Source organism: Chlorocebus sabaeus, chromosome 10 (genome assembly GCF_047675955.1).
Source record: "Chlorocebus sabaeus isolate Y175 chromosome 10, mChlSab1.0.hap1, whole genome shotgun sequence".
In the NCBI taxonomy this organism is placed as follows: domain Eukaryota; kingdom Metazoa; phylum Chordata; class Mammalia; order Primates; family Cercopithecidae; genus Chlorocebus; species Chlorocebus sabaeus.
Genome location: NC_132913.1, coordinates 111634421 through 111660544, shown reverse-complemented (window position 1 = coordinate 111660544; position 26124 = coordinate 111634421). Strand labels below are relative to the sequence as shown.

The 26124-nt window shown below is 41.6% G+C and overlaps 1 pseudogene; it reads right to left on the bottom strand.

Moving 5' to 3' along the window:
- Positions 1-7696: 7696 nt before the first annotated feature.
- LOC103217966 (ubiquitin carboxyl-terminal hydrolase 21-like) overlaps positions 7697-26124 on the bottom strand; it is a 30284-nt pseudogene continuing 11856 nt past the window's right edge.

Below are 26124 nucleotides of genomic sequence, written 5' to 3'. Positions count from 1 at the left end.
CAGAAGATGGAAGGTGGCTCCAAGTCAGCTTTTGAGTTTGATGTCAAAAGCCTTTTTAACTTTTTTCTGTTACAATGACTTTCCCCCAAGTAGTGGTTTGTAATGGTGATGTCCCCAAATAGGAAAAGAGCAGGAGTAATGGAAAATACCAAAGAAATAAATTTCAAAAATAATTTCAATTTCAAATATTATTGTTTGAAAAACAGTAATAGCGATTGCAGGTAATTACTTCTAAGCTTTTATAATGTGCCAGGAGCTACAATAAGTAATTCATATGTCATGTATAAATTAGTTATCACTACAACCCATGAAGTAAGCAAATTATCATCCCCATGTGACAAATGAGGCACAGGCAAGTTCACTGAAGGCCAGAGAGCCAGCAGGTGTGACAGCCTGGTGGGACTCCAAGCTGTCTGGCCCCAGAATCCATTTTTAACCACCATCCCCACTGCCTCCCTACATTGTGTGGCTTGACCTAGACTCAAAGTAGCTGACTACAGTGCAACGTGGTAAATTCATATCACAAACCAGTGCAAAGTAGGCACCCAATAAATATTTGCTGAAAGAAGACAAATGGACAAATGCAAAAACATGGTTAATGAAAGCACACACAGAGGCAGTCCATCAGAGAAATGATTTGGAGGCTGTTCACCATATTCTCCAGTCAAATAAAAAATGTCATAAGTGAGAGATTTCTGCATGTTCTAGAAGAAACAATGACTGTTATGCATGCAGAGCTCTGAATCCTCCTATGTCCAGACACGCTGTGGACCTGGGCAAAAAGCCAATGCGGGTCTGAGAAGACTCTCTAGAATGAATATATTTACATTTATTCCGTAAACCTGTGTTTCCTTGCCAACCAATAACATCCATCAGCCATGTTACAGGCACTCTCTGAGCTAAGAAAGAGTTCTATTTTTAGCTGGCCTGTGGGTTGGGGCTCCCAGACTTTTATATATTCCATTTTGGTCTTGATATTTTTCTTTCTCTTCCCTTTATCTTAGAGTCTGTGCTTACTTCATCAGCAGTTAGAACGGAAAACCTTGAGGGCCTCCAGCAGGGCAAATCAGTTTTGTGTGTTGTTAAAGCTCAGTTCTTGATAGCATTCATGCTGTCTCATCATGAGGAAAATTAAAGTAATAATAAAGGTTTTCAAGAGACCTCAAAGTGTGTTTTAACTGCATAAAAATTGGTTTTAAAGAGCAGTAAGCCCTGGAAACTAAAAGCTGGATGCAATCATGGGATATTTCTAAGTCAATGTTCCTGCTTTAACACGGCTATGATATTCGATGATAACTGTACAATGTCCTATTGATCAGTGCCTACCACTGTGCTAGGTTTTGGGGAGGCAGTGTTTTTAATAAGCTTATGGACTTCTTGAAGGAACAGGATATATATACACATGAATAAAGAGCCAAATAAGGCCGGGCATGGTGGCTCACGCCTGTAATCCCAGCACTTCGGGAGGCCGAGGCAGACAGATCACAAGGTCAGGAGAGTGAGACTATCCTGGCCAGTGTGGTGAAACCCTGTCTCTACTAAAAATACAAAAATTAGCTGGGCATGGTGGTGCATGCCTGTAATCCCAGCTACTCGGGAGGCTGAGGCAGGAGAATTGCTTGAACCAGGGAGTCGGAGGTTGCAGTGAGTTGAGATCACGGCACTGCACTCCAGCCTGGTGACAGAGTAAGACTCCATCTCAAAAAAAAAAAAAAAAAAAAGCCAAATAAGACAGATATAATTGAGTGATGAATTAATCTCATAAACAGCAGGCACTGTGTACTTCTAGGAGGATGGGGGCTCCTGCTGTGTGCTGAATTATGCTCCCTTCCCCAAGTCCATATGATATGAAGTCCTAAACCCAGTACCATAGAATGTGATTATATTTGAAGGTAGGTCTTTAAAGGGGTGATTAAGTTAAAATGAGGTCATTAAGGTGGGCCCTCATCCAATATGACTGGTGTCCATTTAAGAAGAAGAGATCAGGATCCAGACATGCACAGGAGGAGGACTGTGTGAAGACAGAGTGAGAAGGCGGCCGTCTGTAAGCCAAGGAGAGAGGCCTCAGAAGAAAACCCTGTGACACCCTGATCTCAGACTTCCAGTCTCCAGAACTATGAGAAAACAAATTTCTGTTGCTGGAGTCAGTCAGAGATACTTTGTTATGGGAGTCCTAGCAACTCCATATATCTCCATTAGCTCCATAAGTGGTCCAGGAAGAACTCGTGGAGGATGGAGAAGTAAAAACCAGGCTGAAAGACAGGTAACATCAGTGGATGGGGGCAGGCATTCCTGGCAAAGGGCAGAAAACACCCACTGGAACCAAATTAAATGTTTTTGATGTAAAAAACAGCAATTTCATATGGTTCAACTGCATATAAGTAAAGGATCTAGGGTAAGAAGGTGGCTGCCTATCACACTGGTGAGTGGTAACATATTGCAGTAAAATCTCATGGTTCTAAAGTACCCACTCTACTCAGTGACTGGGGGTCAGTATCCTCTTAGATCCTCAGTTTCCTCTTCTGTGAAGTAAGCACAAAATACTTGTACCTGAATCATAGGATTGTGGAGAGCATTAAAGTAGATGATGCCTGTAAATGCTTAGCACAGGGCCTGGGACATATTTAAGATCTCAGCAAATGTTAGGAGAGCTTTTAAGACTCCCTGGGTTGCAGGCAATAAGACCTAAATTGAAAGAATTTAATGGAAAAAGGAGAATTGAAAGAACAGGGATGTCTTACAGAACACAAAGCAAGAACTTAGCTCAGTGGATCTCAACTGGGGGTAATTCTGCCCTCCAGGGGACACTGGCAATGTCTGGAGACATTTTTAGTTGTCACAGCTGAAGAGGTGCTATTGGCATCTAGTGGGAAGAGGACAGGGATGGTGTTCAATATCTTACAATGTTCAGGACTGCCCCTACATCAAATAATTATCTGGCCCCAAATGTCAAGAGTGCTGCTTGTGAGAACCCTCCAGGCTAGGGACTGCAGGGTCACCTGGACCCTCAAGGCCACACCTGTCCATGTGTCCTGGCTATTGAACTCTTATCCCTTGGCTCCAAACACACCCTTCTTAACTCTTCTTTGGGATGCTGCAGTTAGATCTCTACAAATCACTTTTTTTTCCCCTCCGGCTAACTGGTTCCATGCCCGGCTTTATGGAGGGGAAGGGATGCTAGAGAGAATCTGCCAGGCTGAAGGAGGGAGAAAGGACTACTTGCTGCCTTGTCCCTAGTTGTCTGGCTGTTGCTGACTGTATCACCTATCACAGGTCTTTGCCCCAGCAGCAGCAGCTGGTTCCTGTTTCCAGCTTTGTGCTGTATACCCATAACCTGCCTCATGGTGACCCTTTGGAGACACCAGCTGCAGCTGGTCAGCACCCTCTTCCTGGGCCTCTGTCTGTGGGGACTTCCTGTGAGTTTCAGAGGCACCAACACCAGCCAGATGGCACTCCTCCTTCAGAGGTCCGAGTCTCAGCTCTTCATGTTCCTTTTCCAAACCTCCAGGTTCTGGTAACTTCCTCCATTTGTTCCCCTCGCCCTAAGAATGTGAACTGCTTCCTGAAGTTACTATCTCTGTAAAACTTCCATGTTCCCTGTTTGCCACTACAGCCCCCAAAGCCTTTTGACCAAGTTGCTTTATTAACTCTTCTTTTAAAATAGCTGGTGTGGTTTCTGTTTTCCTGACTGAACCTGACCAATGTACACAGCACATCTACTCCATTCTTCTTTTTCACAGAGTGATTTCACCGCTCAGCTACCCGTCTCATGGTTCCAGAGTTCAGATAGTGCAGATTTAGCCACTGGAAGAGAGTGAATCTCTCTCAGTTTCATTGCAAATTCCTGAGAAAGGAAATCTAATTGGCCCAGCCTGAGTCATGTGTCCATCCTTGTCCAATCAGCTCTGGCAGAGAGGGGGTCCTTGTTGTACAAAATGGCAGCCATTTCTTCTCAATTCAGGTCAAGGGTTTAGCAGGCCATTACTTTCCAGCTTTTTGAAACTCCTGTTTGTGCACTTAAAATGTTTATTGTTAGTTGTAGTTGTGTTATCAAAGAGATACCCTCGAAATGGCTCTTAGTAAGTTATCAGTAAATAATAGCCTTTTTGCATTTTGCTATTTTGTCTTAACAGAAAGTTGGGAGGTGGTATGTATCCTTTAGAAAAGAGGATGCAAACTCATATAGCCTGAGAAATATGACATATGAGATTTGCCTTGGAGCCCTCATATTCCTTTTCTGAACCTATATTTAAACTGATCTTAAGGCTAATTTAAATGCAGATTTTAAAGAGGACTAAACAAAATATGATTTCTAATAGGCTGATGAGTCCCAAATACTGAGTTTTAAAAATGGTTAGACAAGTGGTGTAAGATTATAGTCCTCAAAAGCTTCCCCTGGCCTTGGGGCTTATAGAAAGGAATCTGGATTGAGAGGCCAATGCCATAGGTTTAAATCCTATCTCCAAAACATATGCCTCAAGCAATCTCTCTGAGCATCAGTTTTCTCAGCCTTTGTGGATTTTATGCTCAACCTCACAAAGCTGGCGTCATGATTAAATAAAATAATACCTGTGAAAGCTTTGAACAGAATGTCTAGAACTAGAGCCTTCATAACTGTGAGTTATATTCCTTCTGTGTCCTGCAGCATGTTTCGGAACAAAAAAGAATGAACACAAGTCAAGACTTTGTAATAACACTAACATAGACCTGTTACTCCAAAGATGCCAAATGCCACTTGTACATGGCCTTCCTCTGTCTCCAACCCTTGCATTCAAGGTATCATCAGTCCCCATAGACTGTGGCAGCTGCGCAAACAGGGGCCAAGGGGCACAAGTGTCTGGCTAAGAACACAAGCTCTGAAGTCAGAACCACCTGTTTTCAAATCCATGCTGCTAACATTAGCTGTAGGACGTGGGGCAAATTACTTCCGCTTCATCCATCAAATGGGGCTAATAACGACAGTAGCTTTGTCAACACTCTCATTATGAGGAATGAATGAGATCAACCATATAAAAGCACTTAGTTCAGTGAGTGCCTGTTACTTAGGATCTAATAGCAGTGGGCTTCGCTTAGCTCTTATGATTGTCTTCTGTCAGTAAGCCTTTGGGAATTTGATGATTTTGTAAAGTCTAAAGGCAAAAAAGTTCCATTAGATAAAGGAACTGGAAGATTTTAAAGGCATATGGACTTCTTAATTTCGGAGGCATTCAATTTAATGCCTTTCTGTTGTAGCTGGAAAATATTTCTGCATTTCTTGCTGTTACAATATGCTCCAGGACCACTTTTTCAATGGGGTCCATGGCTGACATTGACTGAGATGTCAGCTTCCTTACTTGGCACTGTGCAGTTCTCTTTTTGTCGAAAACTCTATTGAGAGATTTCCTTAGGTTTGGGTGTTGTTAATAAGGAGGTCAGAGCCTATCTGGGGATGTGTGACCATGGGCTATATAGAGTCCCTCTGTGAATTGAGAAGAGCCACGTTGAACACAGTGCATGACAACTATTCCAGGACTGTGTTAGGTTTGCAGACTTATCTTAAATAAGCCTCCAATGAGAGAGTGGTCTTAGAAAAATATGCAAAAAAAGATAGTTTACAATTATGGCAAATGCTTAGTGTTAAATGTCTGATGAAAGAAAATTCTCTTCATATTTAGGATACAAATGACTCTTTTACGTCCATCATCAGGGGAATGGATAAATTGCGCCTTTTCAAACAACAGAATTACATACAGCACTAAAAATAAATGAACAATAGGTTATTTTGAATATGGATGACTCACAAACATAATATTGAGTGAAAAAGGAAGTGGCAAAAGAAATCAATTCTTTAAAAAAAAGGCATACAATTTTCTAAAGTTTCCAAGCAAAGAAAACTGATTAAATAATATATTGCTTTAGGAAGCATGCTTATGCAGTACTTCTATGAAGAAAGTAAAAAGATAATTTTTTCCTATTTGAGAAATTCTTTTTTTTAAAAAAAGAATTTTTTAAGATAGTGTGATATATTCATACAAAGAAAAAAGAACAAATTACCCATGCCTGCAAAAATGTGAATGAATGTCACAGACAGTGTGCTGAGAAAGAAGTGAGACATAAGAGTCCACACTGTATAATTCCATTTATATAAAGTTCAACAACTTGTAGGTCTACTCTATAGGGTTAGAGATTAATATAGTGGTTTTCTCCTTGGGGTGGGGCAAGGGGTGGAGGTGAGGTATTCACTGGAAACAGTGATTCTATTTCCTCATCTAGGTTATGGTTACATGAATATTTACATATGTAAAAATTACCCTTAGTCCTTCCTAAATATTATTATTATTATTATTTTTTGAGACGGAGTCTCGCTTTGTCACCCAGGCTGGAGTACAGTGGCCGGATCTCAGCTCACTGCAAGCCCCGCCTCCCGGGTTTATGCCATTCTCCTGCCTCAGCCTCTCGAGTAGCTAGTTTTTTGTATTTTTTAGTAGAGACGAGGTTTCACCGTGTTAGCCAGGATGGTCTCGATCTCCTGACCTCGTGATTCACCCGTCTCGGCCTCCCAAAGTGCTGGGATTACAGGCTTGAGCCACTGCACCCAGCCCCTAAATTTTAAAAGTAATTAAAATGATGATAGTAGTGCATGATTTTTGAAAATTCAAAGTCCTTTTGCTAACATGAAAAGTAAACAACCAGGTGGGGCACAGTGGTTTATAACTGTTATCCCAGCACTTTGGGACGCTGAGGTGGGAGGATTGCTTGAGCCCAGGAGTTTGAGACCAGCCTGAGCAACAAAGCGAGACTTTTTCTCTAGAAAAAATTTCCCAGCTGTGGTGGTACATGGGAAGCTGAGGTAGGAGGATGATTTGAGCCCAGGAAGTCCAGGGTGCAGTGAGCCATGATTGTACCACTGCACCCCAGCCTGGGCAACAGAATGAGATCCTGACTAAAAAAAAAAAAAAAAAAGCACTCTCCACAGTCACTACCACTTTATTTTGTTATTCTGCTGGCTCATGATATCATAAATGAACCACTGCTCTAACCTGTTGAATTTTTTATAGCACCTAATCTATCCTTCCTTATTTATATGACATCTCTTCTCTATCAGACTATAAAAAACAGGAGAACAGAATCTATGTCCCATGGATCCCAAACTGTACACTGAGGCACCCCAGGGTGCCACAGCAAATTCATAGGGTAAATATGGGATATTTTAAATTTTCTAGAGAAACACAGCATCTGGTCAGATACCACATGAACTCCTGGCTCAAAGGTGTTCAGGTTCAGATTATATTATGCTACAGTCTTTTTCATAATGTCATATTTTTGGCAAAGCTGAATTTAGTGGTCACTATCTTAAAACACAAGTAAGCATGCAGTGTGGAAGCATCCAATCTGATTCTAAGGTTTGAGAATTTATGCAGTGACCAACATGCACATAAATCCCATTTGTAAGTAACCGTGGTTATTTACAAATAAAATAAAAATACATTTTTCAAAGTATGTTTTTCAATTTTAAATACATTTCAAATTTTAAATACATTTTTTTTTAACAGAAAGATTGCAGAGGGTCTGGAGGCTGTACATGGGCAGGGGCATGGTGAGCTCCGTACATGGGACTGGGAGACCTGGGAGCCTCCACTTGGAAAGGTACTTTTTAATATAAATAAATATATATATATATATATATATATATATATATATATATATATATGGAGCTACAATCACCCTCTCCCCACTCTCTGATTTAAAAGACACAAAAATAGATGTCTCTAAGATAAATGGGGATCCTGGGGCTTAATGGTGTTTAAAGGGCTTCACAAGGGCCAGGGCTTACAGGGGGCATCCCAGGTGCTGGGGTGGCTCCTGCGTCAGTTGGTAGGACAGTAGGCTTCATTGGATGCCACCTGTTTTTCACTTACAGGGAGACACAAGAGTCATTGTAAACGTGCCAACCAGTCTGGCACTGGCACAGGGCTGTGTAGTGGCCACAGTGGATGCTGCCTGAGTGGTTGCAAAGGGCACACAGCTGGTAGACAGGACTTCCGACTTTGCCACTGGCAAAGACCCCTAGGCTCAGTCACTGCAGTGGGAAGTCTACACCTACAGAACTTTACTTGATGGATCCTGGGGGGACAGAAAATAGATTCAGATGGAGGATGAAGATGCAGGGGAATCTTTGTATAGTCAACTTTTGGCACCGCTTGTTTTCTGCCAACGTGGGTCACACACTGGGGCATTCTCTAACTCTAGCTCTTCTTCCGTGGTGAAAAGGCTCAAACAATCCCGCAGAGACACCTTGCCCCCAGTGAATCCTTTCTTGGGGATGGTCAGGGAGAAGTCACCAAAAAAAAAAACCTCGAAGGTCATGGAGTGGTATCCACAGGCCTGGCACTTGAGACAACTTTTCAACTGGCCCACAAACAGATCCACCATCTTGTTGTCCTCTTGTTTTTCCAGATAACACTTCCACATTAGGTTGGCACAGTCATCATCATTTAACTCAGGCTCTTTTAGCAGAGCACTCCCCTCGGTGGGGTGGAGAGGGAGCTGGACCATGGGCAGGGACTGGTGGAGCCCCGCAACCTCCATGGTTGATTTCAAGGTGTAGCCGCTCCATAAAGTATGTCAGGAACTCTTGGGTATCCTGCTGGCTATATCCAGAGAAGAATGTTTTTCAAATGTCTACTAAATTGTTAATCTATATGTACTTATTAAGTTGTTTAAGCCTAATTGTTAAAAAAAAAAAAAAAAAAAAAAAAGAACTGTTAGTTATTACTCTTAGACTGGTGGAGCCATAAAAATAGTACTAACAGACTGGGGGTGCCATGACCAAGAAAGTTCAAGAACCCTGCCACGACTCATTGTAAATAACACGTAAACACAAACACATTCACACATGTGCTAGTCACCCAGTGTGGGGTCTGATGTGAAATGACTTCTTAGCAAACGTACTGAAGAATTAGTGAATGAATGAGGAAGCAGTGCTCCTCTGGCTTATCTTCTCATGTCTGGATATGTGTTCAAATTGGCCATCTTAGTGTGCAGCTCTCTCAGTGAATAACTCCCTTCCAGCCTTCCATTGCACAGGCTGGAGACAAGAAAATGGAAGCTAGGTGAGGTCCTGGATCACCAGGGTACCACTCTGGGCACACAAGAAATCTTCACAAAGCAAGTGAGCATGACAGAAATTGAAGGTATAAGGCTGAGGGAGAAGCTTCCATCCAAGACAGTTGACCAGGAACACACACAAAAAACTGAGAACAAAAACACAAAGCAGCTGAGAGGGGCGGAGGGAGAGCCTGAATGAAAGGGCAGGGAGGTGTGAGAGGAGACAAGAACAGGAGGCAAAGGCTGGCAGAGGCGTGAAGTGAGACACGGAAGAACCAGAAGGTCAAGTCATTGAGTTTGAATGTCATTGAGATTTCTTGAAGAAAAAGAGTAGGTTGGATGATGTGGTCAGTGTCTTGGGAAAGAAATGTCATTTTAGCACAAATGCTTGCAATGAAGCAACAAGGATACCAAGGTTACTTGGTTAATATGTAGCTTGGAGAGCTCCCAGATGGGCTCTGAGCAGGATTTGAGAAGAATTCAGAAGCATGACGGAGAGTGCAAAATAGGACCCGGGGTAGATTCACCTGAGGGAATCATCCATTATGTTAGAAGGGTTGCAAGTGAAGGAAAACAATACATGTTTTCTCTCTAGGCTAAAAATTTCTACACTAAACTCACTCCTTCAAATTAGGCTAGAGAACATGGTCTGATAGGGTTCACCTTTAGATTACCAATGGAGCAACAGGGATGTGGCTCAAATATAAAAACCTGCTCTCACACAGATTATGTCTGCTGAACAATGGCTCCGGATGGCTCGCCAGGCTGGCAGATGGCTCTGCTTGTGAGACTCATACCAAGTTTTGTCTCATTCTGTCTTTAAGAGGGTTCATTCATTTTGCGTTGCCGCTCAAATTTTAATGTAGGTCATATTTCAGTGTTATCTCTACATGATCATACCATTTAAAATAAAGTATGTGCATCTGTTTATACTTGGAACATTTTACAACTTCATGTCAGACCTTTATTCTTAGTTGAACCATTATTCTCTCCACGTATAAGACCTATTTATTCTGAAGTCCCCGTTATCTTTTTACTAGTTCTTTGAAGTTGTATTGTATAATGGTCTTTTTGGTGTCCTGAAAGAGAATGATATCAATGTAGTCAGTATCATCAAGAAATGCTGGGGAGGCAGCTGAGATTGGTGGAAATTCACTAGACGAGGATCAGATCCCAAGTCTACCATACATTAGCTGTGACTTTGGCCCAGTTAGGTTACCTCTCTGAACATCTGCTCCTTCATTCATGAAATGACAAGGCGATAGTGACTGCAGGTAGAATATGAGCTTGAGTTTCCCATGAGCCTGTGTGTGAATTCTGGGCCTACCATTTACTAACACCCTGAACCCAAGGAAGTGATTCAGCTGAGTTCAAATTTCACCTTGTATAAAATAAGAATAATGAGGTTTTCCTCATGGGGTTAATAAGATAAATGAAGGCAATTATAAGTAGAATTGCTAAATGTCTTGTTTTGAACCCCACTGACTAGGATTTGAGTGCTCCCTTTAGGAAAAACATACATATATATATATACTTTTTAAAGTAGGGCATATATATATAGGGCATATACCATATATATATATGGGATATACCATATACATATATATATATATATAGGGTAGGTGTTATAGTTATCTTGTCATGCCATAACTTAGGTGCCATTATTTCTACTTACTCTCTGAGTTTATGCCTTACTACAGTGATTTGCAAATTAGACGTAAAGTATGGGACTTGATTCCACATAAATTCTGGTGTGAAAGGCAGACATGGCTGGCTCTATGCAGCAAAGCACACTTCAGAACTGTCAGCACACAGGATGTAATTATGAAATAATGCTCAATACTTTTGTTGTATAAACATAAGGGCAGGTCACTGTTGGGTTTTGTATTAGTTCGTTTTCACACTACTATAAAGATACTACCTGAGACTGGGTAATTTATAAAGAGAAGAGGTTTAACTGACTCACAGTTCTGCATGGCTGGGGAGGCCTTAGGAAACTTACAATCATGGTGGAAGGTGAAGGGGAAGAAAGGCACATCTTACATGGCGGCAAGAGAGAGCATGCACAGGGAAAAACTGCCACTTAAAACCATCAGATCTCATGAAAACTCCCTCATTATCATGAGAACAGCATGGGGGAAACCACCCCCATGATCTGGTAACCTCCCACCAGGTACTTCCCTTGACACCTGGGAATTACAATTCAAGATGAGATTTGGGTGGGGACACAGAGCCAAACTATATCAGATCTTCTTTCATCTTTTACATTTATTCAGCAATTTTGTTTTTGTGATTCTTTATCCTTAAACTTCATCTTTTATTATCCTTAAACTTCATCTCTTATTATAAAAGTAGTACATACTTATTGAAAAAATTAAGATAGTACAGATGATTTTAAAAATCACCTGTGATATCATGGTGAGAAATAACCACTACTAACATTTTGGTATATAAATTCCAGTGTGTGTAGTAGGAGTGTGTGCACATATAAGTAGATATAAATAATATTTCACTGTAAACACAAGTTTTCAAGATATAGTTTTTCAGGTAACATTTTTAATTGTGATACAATACACATAAAATTTACCATTTTAACTATTTAAAAGTGTACAATTCAGTGGCATCAAGTACATTCACAATGTTGTCCAACCATTAGCACTATTTTAGTTCTAGAACTTTTTCATCACCCTAAAAAGAAATGCCATACACAATTAGCAGTCACCCCTCATTTCTCACACCCCTAGCCCATAGCAATCATTAATCTGCCTTCTGTTTGTATGGATTTATCTATTCTAGCTGTTTCATACAAATGGAATCATAAATGTGTGATTTTGCATCTGCCTTCTTTCACTTCACTTAGCATAGTGTTTTCAAGGTACATCCATACTGTAGCATGTCTCAATACTTTATTTCATTCATGGATGAATAATATTCCATTGTATGGATATACAATATTTTGTTTATCCATTCATTAACTGATGGGCATTTGGGTTCTTTCAACCTTTTGGCTTTTGCAAATAATGCTTTTATGAATATGAATATTTATGTACAAGTTTTTGTTTGACTACCTGTTTTACTCCTATACCTATGAGTGGAATTTCACATAACATTTTATCATGAACATTTTTCTAGGTCATTGAAAATTCTTCTGCAATGTCTTTCCACATAGCTGCAGAAAGTTTCATTGCATGGCTTTACCAAAATTTATTTCACAATCCCCTATTGCTGGATATTTCATTTGCTCCAAAATTTTCAACACTGTAAGTCATGTTTTAGCTCTGTGGGACCCTTGATTGTTGTCATTTTTCAGCACTTTCTGTGGATCAGACCTGCTTAGGGGGCTGTGTTTCTAATATATCGAAATCTCACAACAATCTGAAAAGATATACAATGTTATTCTGATTTTACAGGTGAGAAAATTGAAACAAAAAAGACCACATGTGGATGTGATATTCATGCTTGAGTCTGGATCAGAACCCAGGCCTGTTTCCAATACCTGAATACGTTCCATTAAGTTCCATTTACAGGACTATTTTCTTAGGGTAAAGTTCTAGTTAAGGAGTTATAAATCAACGAACATGCAAAATTTTAAATTATTTGTTGCAGAACTTTAAAAAGACAAGACACTTTCGGTAATTTCATCAACCTTGAATCAAGAATTGTAAAGATTTAATTTGGTTTCAAAGTACCATAAAAAGAAAGATGCTATAATCTCTGGCATGAAGGCCATATACAAATTGCAGAAAAATGAGCTTCTTGTTTATGTAGATCATAAATTTACTGCCACAGCACAAATGTGAATCTAAGAGGTCTCAAACTGTAGAAGGAATGGCTAGAATTCACCATACCATGCTCTGAATCTTTTGCACTTGTCTAATCGTGATAAATCTTTTGATGAGTAATTCAAATCTGGAGGTTGTCAATGTGAAAAGAAAGGGGCTCCCTCCAAATTTTCTCTGGGAGGAGAGTTGGTATTTTGGACATGATGTTCATATCTCTCAACAGAATGTCATTTTTTGATAAGTGGAAATGTGTTTTCCACAAGGAACCTGCTGCTCTATGTAAGAACTGGTTTTATAATTGCTCTAACTTCTGTATTGAATACCAGACTGAAAAAAAATCTTTGTGCTATGAGTAATCTTGGTTTAATGGCTGTAACAGAACCAGTCCTGAATCAGTAAAAACCAGACTCTGTGGTTTGTTGGAGGTTTTTAAAAAAATTACACTTACTTGGTAATAAAAGCAACGTAAATGCAGATTTCCATCATTAAATGTTCCATGAGATAAACAATCTTTACTCGATAAATTGCTTCCAGCTAGTAATTTTGTTGAAACTATCTGACAACCCTATACCAATGTCTAGCACAATGCCTGTCCTCTTAGTAATTATTAATTTAATTCCCTGCATTGATTTTAAAAAGTAGTGAGATTAAAATTTATTTATTCTGGTAATAAATATGTATTGAGCACCTACTATCTTAAATTATTAGACACATCAATGAACCAAACAACTCCCTATCCTCATGGAGGTTAATATCTATACCAGGTATCAGGGATGGGTGGAGGATACAAATTAGACCAAAAAAACCCAAAAAACCAAAAAAGCTAAAACAAAGAAAAAGCAAAATAAGGGACAGAATGTAACAATGAGGATAACTTTTGACCAAAGACCTGAAGTGAGAGAGTGATGTCCTTTGATGATGGAGAAGGGACCACAGGCTAAGAAATACAGGTGGCCACCAGCTGCTGGGAAAGGCAGGGAAGTGGATTCTCTCCTGAGAGCCTCTGGAAGGAACCAGCTCTACCAATATTTTGACTTTAGCGAGGTGAAGCTGATTTCAGACTTCTGTCCTCCAGAACTGTAAAACAACACATTTGTGTTTTTTTAAGTCACTAAATATGTGTAATTTGTTACAGCAGTGATAGGAAAGCAATGCAGCCTCAATAGAACTGAAGAATTGTTGAAGCCAAGATACCAGAGGGAGTAACCTCAATAGCTGGGAGAATGGGGTCAGAAAAGGAGGTGCTTGAAGTTGAGCATATGGGAGAGTGAAATCCGTGGCTATGGCAAGGCTGAGACCATGAGATGCATGGATGAGGAAGGATAAGGACACAATCATTGCAGAGGACCTCAGAGGCCAGGGGTGAGAAGGATCACCTAAGTGGGTGTGAAATCCTCAAGGGTCATGATGAATGTGGCAATAGGGAGAGTGACCCTGAGCCAGGAGCTAACTCTTCTAGAAACAGGAGTACGTGACCTGCAGGTCTATCGATGGCTGGAGTAAGGAGGGTAGCAAGTGGTTTAGTCTGATAGCATGGGCTTCAAAATTGAGGGGGAAAAGGGAGGAAAGAGGGTACGAGTATGGTTTGGGAGAAGGACAATAAGGACCAAGGACAACACCTACCCGATCTCTAAGCCCTTGGGCTTATACCATGAAAGCTGTGGGAGATAGAAGAGAGCTGCAGAGAAAGCATTCAGACAGGATAAGAAGGTAAGAAAGTTTGATGGGTGGGTCGGGGAGGATATGGGCGATTTGGCTGATAACGAATCTTGAGTTCCAGTGGGTCCCATGGCAAGGTTTTGCTCTGTGCAGAAGTGGGAGATGGGGCTAGATGGAAGATATACAGGTACTGTATGTAGGTGAGAGACTGGAGATGAGAGAGGACTGGGTGGAGGTGGGGGAATCCTAGCTTCCTAATGGTGACCGAGATTTGTCCCAATAGCATCCTGGCAGATGGTGGTGAAAAGGTCGTGTGGATTGGGAGGAGGGTGGGGGTCGTGTTATGGACACGCAAGAAGGCTCTACAGGTCCCTCTTCATGCCTGTTTATGGCAGGAATAAAGGAAGGTGTGCTGTGTGTGAACGTGCTTTGAGAAGGATAGGCCATGCTATAAAGGGAAAAGTGTGTGAGTTACAGGATCATGTGATAAAAAGTGATGTATGAGGGGGAAAAAATCGTTTTCCTGCCTTGTTTTCACAATAGCACTCTCAGGCATCCACCCCGGGACTCTACAATGGCTGTCAGCCTTCCAACAACTCCCATTGTAGGCTGGAGCCTGACCTAGTGAGAAATTAGAACACCATCTTTCAAAACCCATGTCTCTGTTCAACACCGAGGAGGTCCAAGAATAGACTGGGCTCCTTTCTTATGACCGGGAGGTTAAACTTCAACTTCGTAGGCTTGGTGTATTGTGCCTAAAATGCTCCTAAAACAACAGCTTTATAATAAACACAGAATCCCAATCTGAGTATGAGTCAGGGGAAAATAATTCTATACCTTGTGATTTCTGAAAATGTTTAGATTAAAAACAAAAACCTGTGTGGCAGGAACAACCTTGCAAAGAGTAAGCTTCCCAGCAAGTGCGTGTTGGCTGTCAGAGTTGAGTTATAGGGAAAGGGAGTTGCCACAGGGGCTTTGAGCTATTTATTATATGATGTCCAGGTCTCAACAGCCAAGTAGACAAAAGGCTGGATATACAGGGAATGGAGAGCCCAGTGGGGCAAGAATTGAAAGGGCATCTTACAGTTGTCTACTATTTACAAAGAGGTCTCACCCAGCAATATATGTGAACATGCGATTCTGGCCATTATCTTTCTGATATCAGGGTGAGTGTTTTAGTCTGTTTTCGCACTGCTGATAAAGACATATCGGAGACTGGGTAATTTATAAAGGAAAAGAGATTTAATGGACTCATAGTTCCAGGTGGCTGGGGAGGCCTCACAATCATGGTGGAAGGCAAAAGGCACATCTTACATGGCAGCAGCAAAGAGATAATGAGAGCCAAGCCAAAGGGGTTTCCCCTTATAAAATCATCAGATCTCATGAGACTTATTACTATTATGAGAACAGTATGGGGGAACCGCCCCCATGATTCAATTATCTCCCACTGGATCCCTCCCACACATGTGGGGATTATGGGAGCTACAGTTCAAGATGAGACTTGGGTGGAGACACAGCCAAACCATATCAGTGCGTATTCTGGGGGTTTTAAGTTGGGCTTGCTCACCATGTCAAGGGTGTAATACACCATCCTGCAAGTATGGTGTTCATCTGTGGTGGTGTATCCTGAACAAAGAATAGTCGTCAAAAACAACGGGTCCCTTGGGATCTGAGGACATTTTTTCCATAAATGGAGCACTATCATCTCCTCTTGAGAATACCAGTAGGGTCCTTGGCCATCAGTAATTAATTCAATTTTTCTGATTACTGAAGGGTATACAAAGAAGACTCTGGAGGGCATCCAGTATCTGCTCTTCCCCATTTTTTGAAGGTGTGTAATCATTCTTTCCATCCCTCAAGACATGGCAACCGTTAGAGCTACCTCTAACTCCTGTGAGCTGGCAGGGGTGCTCAGAGATGGCAAAACAATTTTGCTATCAGTCAAAAAAAATTCACTTTGGAAGTCCCTTCTGATGCTAACATTCTGTGATCCTAAAGCAAACCTCCTAATCCCCACAAATCATAGTGTGTATCCTTAAGGCTAATAGAGTTTGACGCTGAAGGGCCCATCTCATAGCTGCCTCTCCTGATGGGAACAGTCAGAAGGGCACTCCATGCATCTTTCTGCTGTCCTTGAATGTTCATGCAATAGCAGACAACTGTCACTTTGCTTGAATAGAGCATAATTTGCTATTACTTTACTAAAAAATACTTCAATGTAATAGATGCAGAGTAACACTGAAAAGCTGGCTTGTTGTTTTAGTCTACACTTTCATCCTTAGTCACTAGTAGCCAGACTTCAAAAATACCAAGCATCCTGTGTTTCAGTCATGTCATCAATTCTTGATTCCTCTCCAGGGAAGTATTGAGTTCCTTAGCATATGGCCTCTTACTGAGATCAGCAACCAATCCTATAAGCAAACAGAGAAGGGTGAAAGCTCAGGAAGTGTAGGACTCTCCAGGGATGCACGGAGTCACTGGTATCTCAAAGGGCATCCACTTATTAGCTTGCTTTGCAAGCAGCTGCTCTCTTGACCTAAGGGAACAAGAGGATTTGAGGTGAGACTGGGGGAAAAGAAGGTAGAGAGAGGAAGAAGATGCATAGGACCTGTAGGGTCCAAGGCTGGGAAGGGGTGCAGGAGGTATGTCTGGAGCATCTATGGGACTGAATGAGAGCCCTGGAAACCTCTCAGAGGAGGCAGTGATGAAGGAAGACCAAGGCAAAGTTCACCTATTTTTCTGTGTTTTCCTAAGTCAGCAAAATTGCTTCCCTATTATCCAAAGGGAATAAAATGTTTAAGGAAACCCAGGAAGCATTTTATTTCCATATGACTTGTGAGTATGTCAAAGTGATTAAAATTTCATAGTCAGTCACTAAACAGGAGATGGTGTTTCTCTCAACCCACCCCATTGGTTTTACACAGGGGTGGTGATTTTTGTTTGTTTGTTGTTGTTTTCTTATCACAAAGGACATCATACACTAGAGGCCTCAGCATCTAAGAAGGAGATTTCTGAGGCTCTTCCAACCCCAGTCCCTTCCTATCCTCAGCCTGGACGGCAAATCACTATCACCAAAGCCAACAAAATTAGAAGGCTCCTTGACTTGGGACCTGGAATCTATATTTTTAAAATTTCCCTAAGGAGACAGATTTGGAAACTACTGAAAATTCCTAAGAATGACAGAAAAGAGAGTGGAAGAAGTGAGGGACTAGGGACAGAAGTCAGAAGAGGAGGGGCTGAGCTGTCCTTATGTGTCCTTCTGCAGCAGGAGGCTGCACTTCCCGTCCTCTGCTCCTTTCTGTCTTTTCTCTGGCTCTTGGAAAGAGTGAGCAGAAGCCAGGTAGAAAGACCCTTGGATACCCTACACTAAGGATGTTTGCATTTTGGGGTCAGACTAAATGGGGTCAGACCGCTTGACCATCTGTGGCCTGTGTGAATTACCCAACTTCACTAAGCTTCAGTTTCCTCATCAATAGCACTTACTAAATGGCTGCCACCATCAGTTCATGGGTCCAAGCCAAGTCATGGTTGGCTGTAGTCCATAGCTTCCAGGCAAGTCCTGACACCACAGCTCTGACAATTCCAGGCACCAAAGATGTGCCAAGGACAGCACTGAGGTGATTTTCAGGGCACACCAACCCCAGTGGAGCGGGAGCCAACTGAAAAGTGGACCAAGTCTTTCCACAGCCCATCCCACAGTCCTCTCCTCCTCACCCTTCAGACCCTTAGCCTTGCTGGGCTCTGAATCGCTAAGCCCAAGGCAAGCCTCTTCTTCCAAATGAACCACCATATTTTTTTCCCTACTTTTGCCCTCTTGCAAACTCTATTCCTTTGAAGCTGACCACTGTTAATACTTGGTCTGATTAAAGCAATTATCAGTAAGGTATAGATGACTGTTGCATTTGCAACTTTACAGGGAGTGTATGTTAATTCAAAAACATCCCCTCAGAGTGGTAAAATAGATTCAAGGGATGGATCTTTATAGATTCAAGGAAAGTCTTCACCCCAAAACTGTTCTGTCAACCCCATCATCACTACCCTATTTTTTTCCTGGGTCAGTTTTGCCTGTAGCTCTACACCACACCAGATGAAGTTAGGTACATGGGCACTCCTGAAGGAGAGTGCTGGCTGGCATTAAGACTATATGGCTCCATCAGAAGCCACAAGCACAATCACCAGCATTATCTTTCTTCAGAATGTCAGAGTTTCCCAGGGGTATCCATCTGCAACCGCTATCTATTCCCAAGCTCAGTCTGCCTGTATGGAATCCCCTCTACCACAAGTAAAATCTTGAATGGATACACATGTTACACCTTCAAGTCCAAGAATATAGTTGGGCTATAAGACATTAAGAAGCTCAAAATTCCTGGGAATGTCATACAAACTGCCCATATTTCTCTAGGATTAGGTTTGTCTACACATGACCCTCCCCCCTGTCAAACAGCTTAAATATATAACTATATTTCCCTCTCATATAAAAGTCTGAAATCGGAGGCCCAAGGCCAGCAGGGGTGCCATGGTATCATTCCCATGATTCTGTGTCATTGCTGTTCCCCAAGAGGCCTGCATTCATGGTTAGCTCATGGTCCAAATGGCTGCTCCAGTTCCTGCCAACATGTCCACATTCCAGCCAGAAGCAGAGGGGAGAAAGGACGAGCACACACTCTACTTAAGGACATTTTACAAAAATTTAACACAATTTCCATTGAGGTTCTGCTGAACAGAATTTAGTCACCGGACCACACTTTCCTGCAAGGAAGCTGTGTGAAATGGAGCCTTTGCCTGAGTGCATCTTCACGTCTAGGTTACTGTGGGCTTTCCTCACCCCTCCTGACTTCCATGTGCTATAGCATCCCTGTGCCTGCCACTGCCCGAAGACACTGCCTCCTGGGGTGATATGGTTTGGCTGTGTCCCAACCCTAATTTCATGTTGAACTGTGATCCTGAGTGTTGGAGGTGAGGTCTGGTGGGGGGTGATTGAATCATGGGGGTGGTTTCTAATGTCTTAGTGCCATCGCCCTAGTGCTGTTTTGTGACAGTTCTCAAAAGATCTGATTCTTTAAAGATGTGTAGTACCTCCCCTTTTTCTCTCTCTCTATCCTGCCGCCATGTTGAAGACATGCTTGTTTCTTTCCCCTTTGCCCTTCTGCCATGATTGTAAATTTCCTGAGGCCTCCCCAGCCGTGCCTCCTGTACAGCCTCTGGAACTGTCTATCAATGAAATGTCTTTTCTCTATAAATTACCCAACCTCAGGTAGTTCTTTAAGGCAGTGTGAGAACAGACTTATACATGGGGCATAACACTTCTTTCTTGCTTCAGTGGTTATAGCACCTGTGAGGTCACACCCTGTGCAATCCTTGGTGGTGATCTGGGACTGAGTCCCTGAGAATATTCACTTTTTATTAATTTTCCTAAGGCATGGTGGAGGACATCCTCCATTCTGACATTGCAGTAAGAAAGTGGGAAAAAGCCTCCCAGGCAGTTCCTTTCACTAATCTATAAAGGTGTTAATGAGGCTTCTGATATGGTAAGTCCTGGACAAGGTGTTGAGAACACAGCAAACAAAAGGCTCTGTCTCTGCCCTCAAGGAGCTCAGAGGCCCCCAGGGAGACAGGGGTGGGTGCAGTGTCAGAGATCTGTGGAAGGTTATAAGGGGGTTCTGAAGGAGAGTACCTGGATGGTCAAGGCAGATGGAAGTGGCCAGGTAAGTCACCTTGAAAGGGGTTAGGCTGAGATGAACTTTAGAGGAAAAGCAGGAGTTGGTCAGGCAAAACAGAAATGTGCATTTAGTGAAGGTTTACCATTGCCAGAAGCAAGGAGAAAGAAAAGACTGTGCAGTGTTCTTGCAAGTATATGCTATTGAGCACAACTGGAAATGCAAGAAGATGAAATTAGAGTATCAGGAAGGAAGGCATGTACCCACTCACAGTCTTGTATACAATGACCAAGAACAAGCAATGAATTTGACAAAATTCTCTCTGGGATCAGAGTCCTGTTTGGGTACCTAAAGTGTGGGGCTGGATAATCCATTATACACTTACAGGATTTCAGCTTATTGCAACCTTAATCTTCAAATAATGGTATGCTTGTGGATCCTGGTCACTGATCTCCACCCTCTTGTCAGCACCTTTCTGTATGTTGTGTGGTCTCCTGCATGTCTTGTTGACTATTTTCTACAACTATCTCTGTCATCGACTATCGCTTTGTAAAGATGCTTTGTTTTGCTCATCAAACTGTAATTTTCTCTGCATCCTGTATGAAGGTTTAGCCCACCTCTCAGCTCAACAGTCAACTGTTGAGGTCCCAGCTTTCACTTCCCCTGGCCTGCTCCTGCCTAATCTGTATAGCACATCAGTGCTGCAGATAGAAAGGAAATCTAAACAATGTAGATTAGGGGTAAGGAAAGGTGTGGTAGGTAGTCTCCAAGAAGACCCCCAGTGAGCCTTGCTTCTAATCTTCACACCCATGTGTAGTTGCCTCCTATATCATACCTAAGTTGGTCTGTGTGATTACAGAATATGGCAAATGTGATGATATGTCACTTTCAAGGCTAGATCATAGAAGACTTTGTGGCTTCTGCCACTCTTTCCTTATCACAGGCTCTGAAGGAAGCCAGCTGCCAGATAGTCAAGGCACTTACATCACCTTATTGAAGGGTCTATGTGGGGAAGAACTAAGGCCTCCTACCAGTGGCCTTCTGCCATCAGGATTCAGTCCTCCTGCCAACAACCACGTGAATGAGCCTTCTTGGAGGCAGACCCTCCAGCTCCATCAAGCTTTAAATAGCTGCAGCTCTAGCTGACATCTTGACTGCAACCTTAGGGGAGACCCAGAGAAGAACGCTCCAGCTAAGGCCGTTTTGAATTCCTGACCACCGACACTGAGATCATAAATACCCATTGTTCTAAGCCAGTGCGTTTTAGTGTTATTTGCTGTGCAGCAACTGATAACTAATACAATAAGCTTCCCACCTTCTTCCTCACTCCCCTGCTAGAAGAGGTAATGCGACCTGATTGGCTAGATTTCAAGACATGGATTGGGTTATGCTCATTGGTGAATGGGTCACTGGCAACCAGTCAAGGACTTACTGAATCCCTACCATGAGCTGAGTACTGTTTTAGGTGTTGGAGATACAGCAACGTATAAACCAGTGCCCCTGACATTCTAACGGGAGGAGGAAGGCAATGGGTACACACACTTTATCAATATGTGCTATCAAAAATATGAAATTAGGTTGCTGTTTCTTTTAAAAACATTTTCAATTAGTTGGGCGCAATGGCATGCCTGTAGTCCCAGCTACAGGAGATTACTTGAGCCCAGGAGTTTGAGACCAGCCTGGGGGATACAGCAAAACCATGTCAAAAAAAAAAAAAAAAAAAAAAAAGAATATGAAATAGACTCACATGTGCAAAGAGTCAAGAGGAATGCTTTAGCTAGGATGAGCAAGAAAGAGCCCTCAGAGCTGGTGGCATCTGAGTTCTGACATGAAAGTTGAGGAGGAAATGACTATCATGGGGAAGGCCATTACTAACAAATGCAAAGGCCAGAGAGAGAAAAGAAGTTGGCATGTTTTAAGGATGAAAAGAAAGCCAACAGTGGAAACGCTGGCTTTTCCACTGAGAGTGGAGGGAGGTGTATCTCAAAGTCGCGTACCTGCACCTTCTTCTTGCAGCTGGCTTGGTCAGTGGAGGCAGAGCTTGTGTCCTTGAACAAAACCTTGCTATCTCGTCCTCCCACACTTTACTCCTCCCCACACAGGCGCCCTCAGGTCTGGAGTGGAAAGGGATGGGCTTCCAAGCTTTTCCTAAGTGCTTCACTGTAGGGGAAGTTAGGACTTAGGACAATTTGTCATAAAACGGTAAGTGGATTTTCATTTTTTCTGTTCCCTTGACAACCCCAAGGAGGGAGGCAGGCTTGAGGAGCAGAGAGAACTCAGCTATTCCTGGATTCTTCAAATACTATCAACACTCACCACCTCTGTTCATAGGCGTGACTGTGGAGTGGGCACATGATGGAGAAAGTGTGTGCATCAAAATTAACATCATGAGTCTAGAACAAAGCGCATGAAGGGGTAACAGATGAAGAGTATGACCTGATTCCTACCTCAAATGTGTCATGAAGAAACTTTCCACAGGAACATTCCTGGACTTGCATTACATGCTCATATGTGGGAATTAACTCCCTAACACCTTTACATGTTACGAATATAAAAGTTTCCAGATCACTCCTTTAAAAAATGTAGTGAGAGACTATTGATGAAACAGGATATAGCCGTCCTCATTCATAAGTCTTCAGATTTTCATGCAGAAGGTGAAAGCTGGTGAGGGGGTATTAAAGATCCAGTCATCGATCAATTTGCTTTTAGGAGGGAGGGGCCCAAATCCTCTGGTTCAGTGAATGGGCAAATATCAGAAGCAAGGTATTCCAAACTGGATGACGTCATGAAGTTCGCAAGGTACAAGCATGACAAGAAATAACAAGAAGTAAAGAATGTAGGACTAACTGCTGAGCTCTGTTAACCATGTAGCAGATCCTCCTAAGAGCTTTAGTGGTGAAACCAGAGAATTGTTTTTTGGCATTAACCGGATATGACAAAAATAGCACTAAATTCCTGCAAAAGCTCTGAGTGGGTGGCAGAACTACAGGATAAAATGAGATGTGAAGAGGCTTGTGTGATGTCTGCCTACCAAATTGCTTTGAAGGGCAAAAAGTCAGAAAACCTTATAGATTAGAAATAGAATAAGAATTACTTAGGGAGAGTTACAGAAGAAATAGCTGATTCTCAGAAGGCTTCTAAGCCAAATGAAAATAAATGGGATTTCTGAAATTCAACAACGAAAAACAAAAACAAACCTGAAAATGAATCAACCTAGCCAAATGAGTAGGAATCCACAGCTTAAAGAAAATAAGGGACTCACTTAAGAAAGAGCTCATATACTCTGCGGTGTCCTTCTGTTTTGTTTTTTTGGTTTTTTAAAAAAATAATACTTTGATTTGCATAAGCATCTGACCTCATAATGGGACTTTGATTCTATTTGATGCAGGTCAAAAGGTGTATCCCTTTGTCTGCTGATAAGGGAGCTGTTGGGCCTGGGTGAGGGCCAAAAAGCAAGGAGGAAGGGAAGTTAAGAAAGAGAGTTTGATTCAGGCCCCTACTGCACATTGCAGACATTTCTGTAAGACGGAGTGCTAAGTAATAGTTTGTCATCTAAATATCAAGAATATACAAACAAGAAAGTCCTAATAAGTAAAATCAGTACATAATTTTATTTTTTGTTTTTATTTCAAGCTCTCAACCTCCAACTGTAACCCAAAGTCCTTTTATCTGTCCACCCACAGCTAATGAAGGATGAATCTCATTCTGGACAAGAAGCCCTCAAGGCCCTGCATGGGCACCCAGGGCTGGCCTTTGTCTGGGCAGGGAAGTGGTGGTTTTACTGCTGACCAGCACTATACCTGAAGCTCCCTGTGGCAGGCAGAATTCTAAGAATCACCCCCCAGAGACCCTTGTTTTTGTATTGCCCTCTTCCCTATGAGTGTGGGTGGATCCTGGGAGCAATGATGAGATCCCACTCCATGGTTGTTTCATTGTAAGGTGAAGAAAGATTGTCTAGCAGGCCTGATGGATCACATAAGCCCTCTAAAAGCAGAGATGTCTTCAGCTAGTCACAGAAGAGGATGTCAGTGATTGGAACCACAAATAGGATTTGATGTACCATTGCTGGCTTGAAGATGAAGGCCCCATGGCAAGTAATGGAAGCAGTTTCTAGAAGCAGACAGCAGCCCCTACCTCACAGCCAGCAAGGAAATGGTGACCTTGGTTCTACATCCCTGAGGAACTAAATCTGGCCAACAACTTGAGTGAACTTTGAAGCAATTCTTTTTCAGATCCTTCCAATAAAAACCCAGCCTGGCCAGCACTCTGATTGCAATTTGGCAAAGTCCTGGGCAGAGAATCTAGTCAAGCCTGCCCTGACTTCTGACATCTTGGATTGTGAGATAAGAGATGGCATTACCAAAAAAAAAAAAAAAAAGAAGAAGAAGAAGAAGAAGAAAACTTCAGGCCAATATCCTCAATGAACATAGATGCAAAAATTCTCAACAAAACATTAGCAAACTGAATCCAGCAGCACATCAAAAAGCTAATCCACCATGATCAAGTAAGTAGGCTTTATTCCTAGGAGGCAAGGTTGGTTCAACATACACAAATAAATAAATGTGATTCATCACATAAACAAAACTAAAAACAAAAACCACATGATTATTTCAATAAATGCAGAAAATACTTTCAATAAATTCCAACATAGCTTTATGTTAAAAACCCTCAACAAACGAAGCATTGAAGGAACACACTTCAAAATAATAAAAGCCACCTATGACAAACCCACAGCCGACATCATACTGAATGGGCAAAAGTTGAAAGCATTTCTCCTAAAAACTGGAACAAGACAAGGATGCCCTCTTTCACCACTCCTATTTGACATAGTATATGAATTCATAGCAAGAGGAATCAGGCAAGAGAAAGAAATAAAAGATATCCAAATAGGAAAAGAGGAAGTCAAACTATCCCTGTTTGCAGAGAATATAATTCTGTATCTAGAAAACTCCATACAGTCTTTGCCCTAAATCTCCTTGATCTGATAAAGAACTTCAGCAAAGTTTCAGGATACAAAACAAGTGAACAAAAATCAGTAGCATTTCCCTATACCAATAACATCCAAGCTCAGAGCCAAATCAAGAATGCAATTCCATTCACAATAGCCACAATAAGAATAAAATACCTAGGAATACAGCTAGCCATAGATGTGGAAGATCTCTACAATGAGAATTACAAAACACTGCTTAAAGATACCAGAGATGACATAAACAAATGGAAAACATTCCATGCTCATGAATAGAAATAATCAATATTGTTAAAATGGCCATACTGCTCAATGAACTTTATAGAGTCAGTGCTATCTGTATCAAACTACTAATGCCATTATTCACAGAGTATTCTAAAATTCTTATGGAACCAAAAAGGAGTCTGAAAAGCCAGGCAATTGTAAGCAAAAAGAACAAAGCTGGAGACATCACATTATCCAGTTTCAAACTATACTACAACGTTACAGTAAGCCAAACAGCATGATATTGGTACAAAAACAGACACATACACCAGTGGAATAGAATAGAGAGCCCAGAAGTAATTCTGCACACCTACAACCATCTGATCTTCAACAAAGTTGACAAAAACAAGCAATGGGAAAGAGATTCCCTATTCAATAAATAGTGCTGAGATAACTGGCTGGCCGTATGCGGAAGATTGAAACTGGACCCCATCCTTGCAGTATATACAAAAGTCAACTCAAGATAGATTAAAAACTTAAATGTAAAACCTAAAACTATAAAAACCCTGGAAGATAATCTTTGAAATACCATTCTAGACATAGGACCTGGTGAAGATTTCATGACAAAGTTGCCAAAAGTAATTGCAACAAAAACAAAAATTGACAAATGGGATCTAATTAAACCAAAGAGCTTCTGCACAGCAAAAGAAACTATCAACATAGTAAACAGACAACCTACAGAATGGGGAAAATTATTTGCAAACTATTT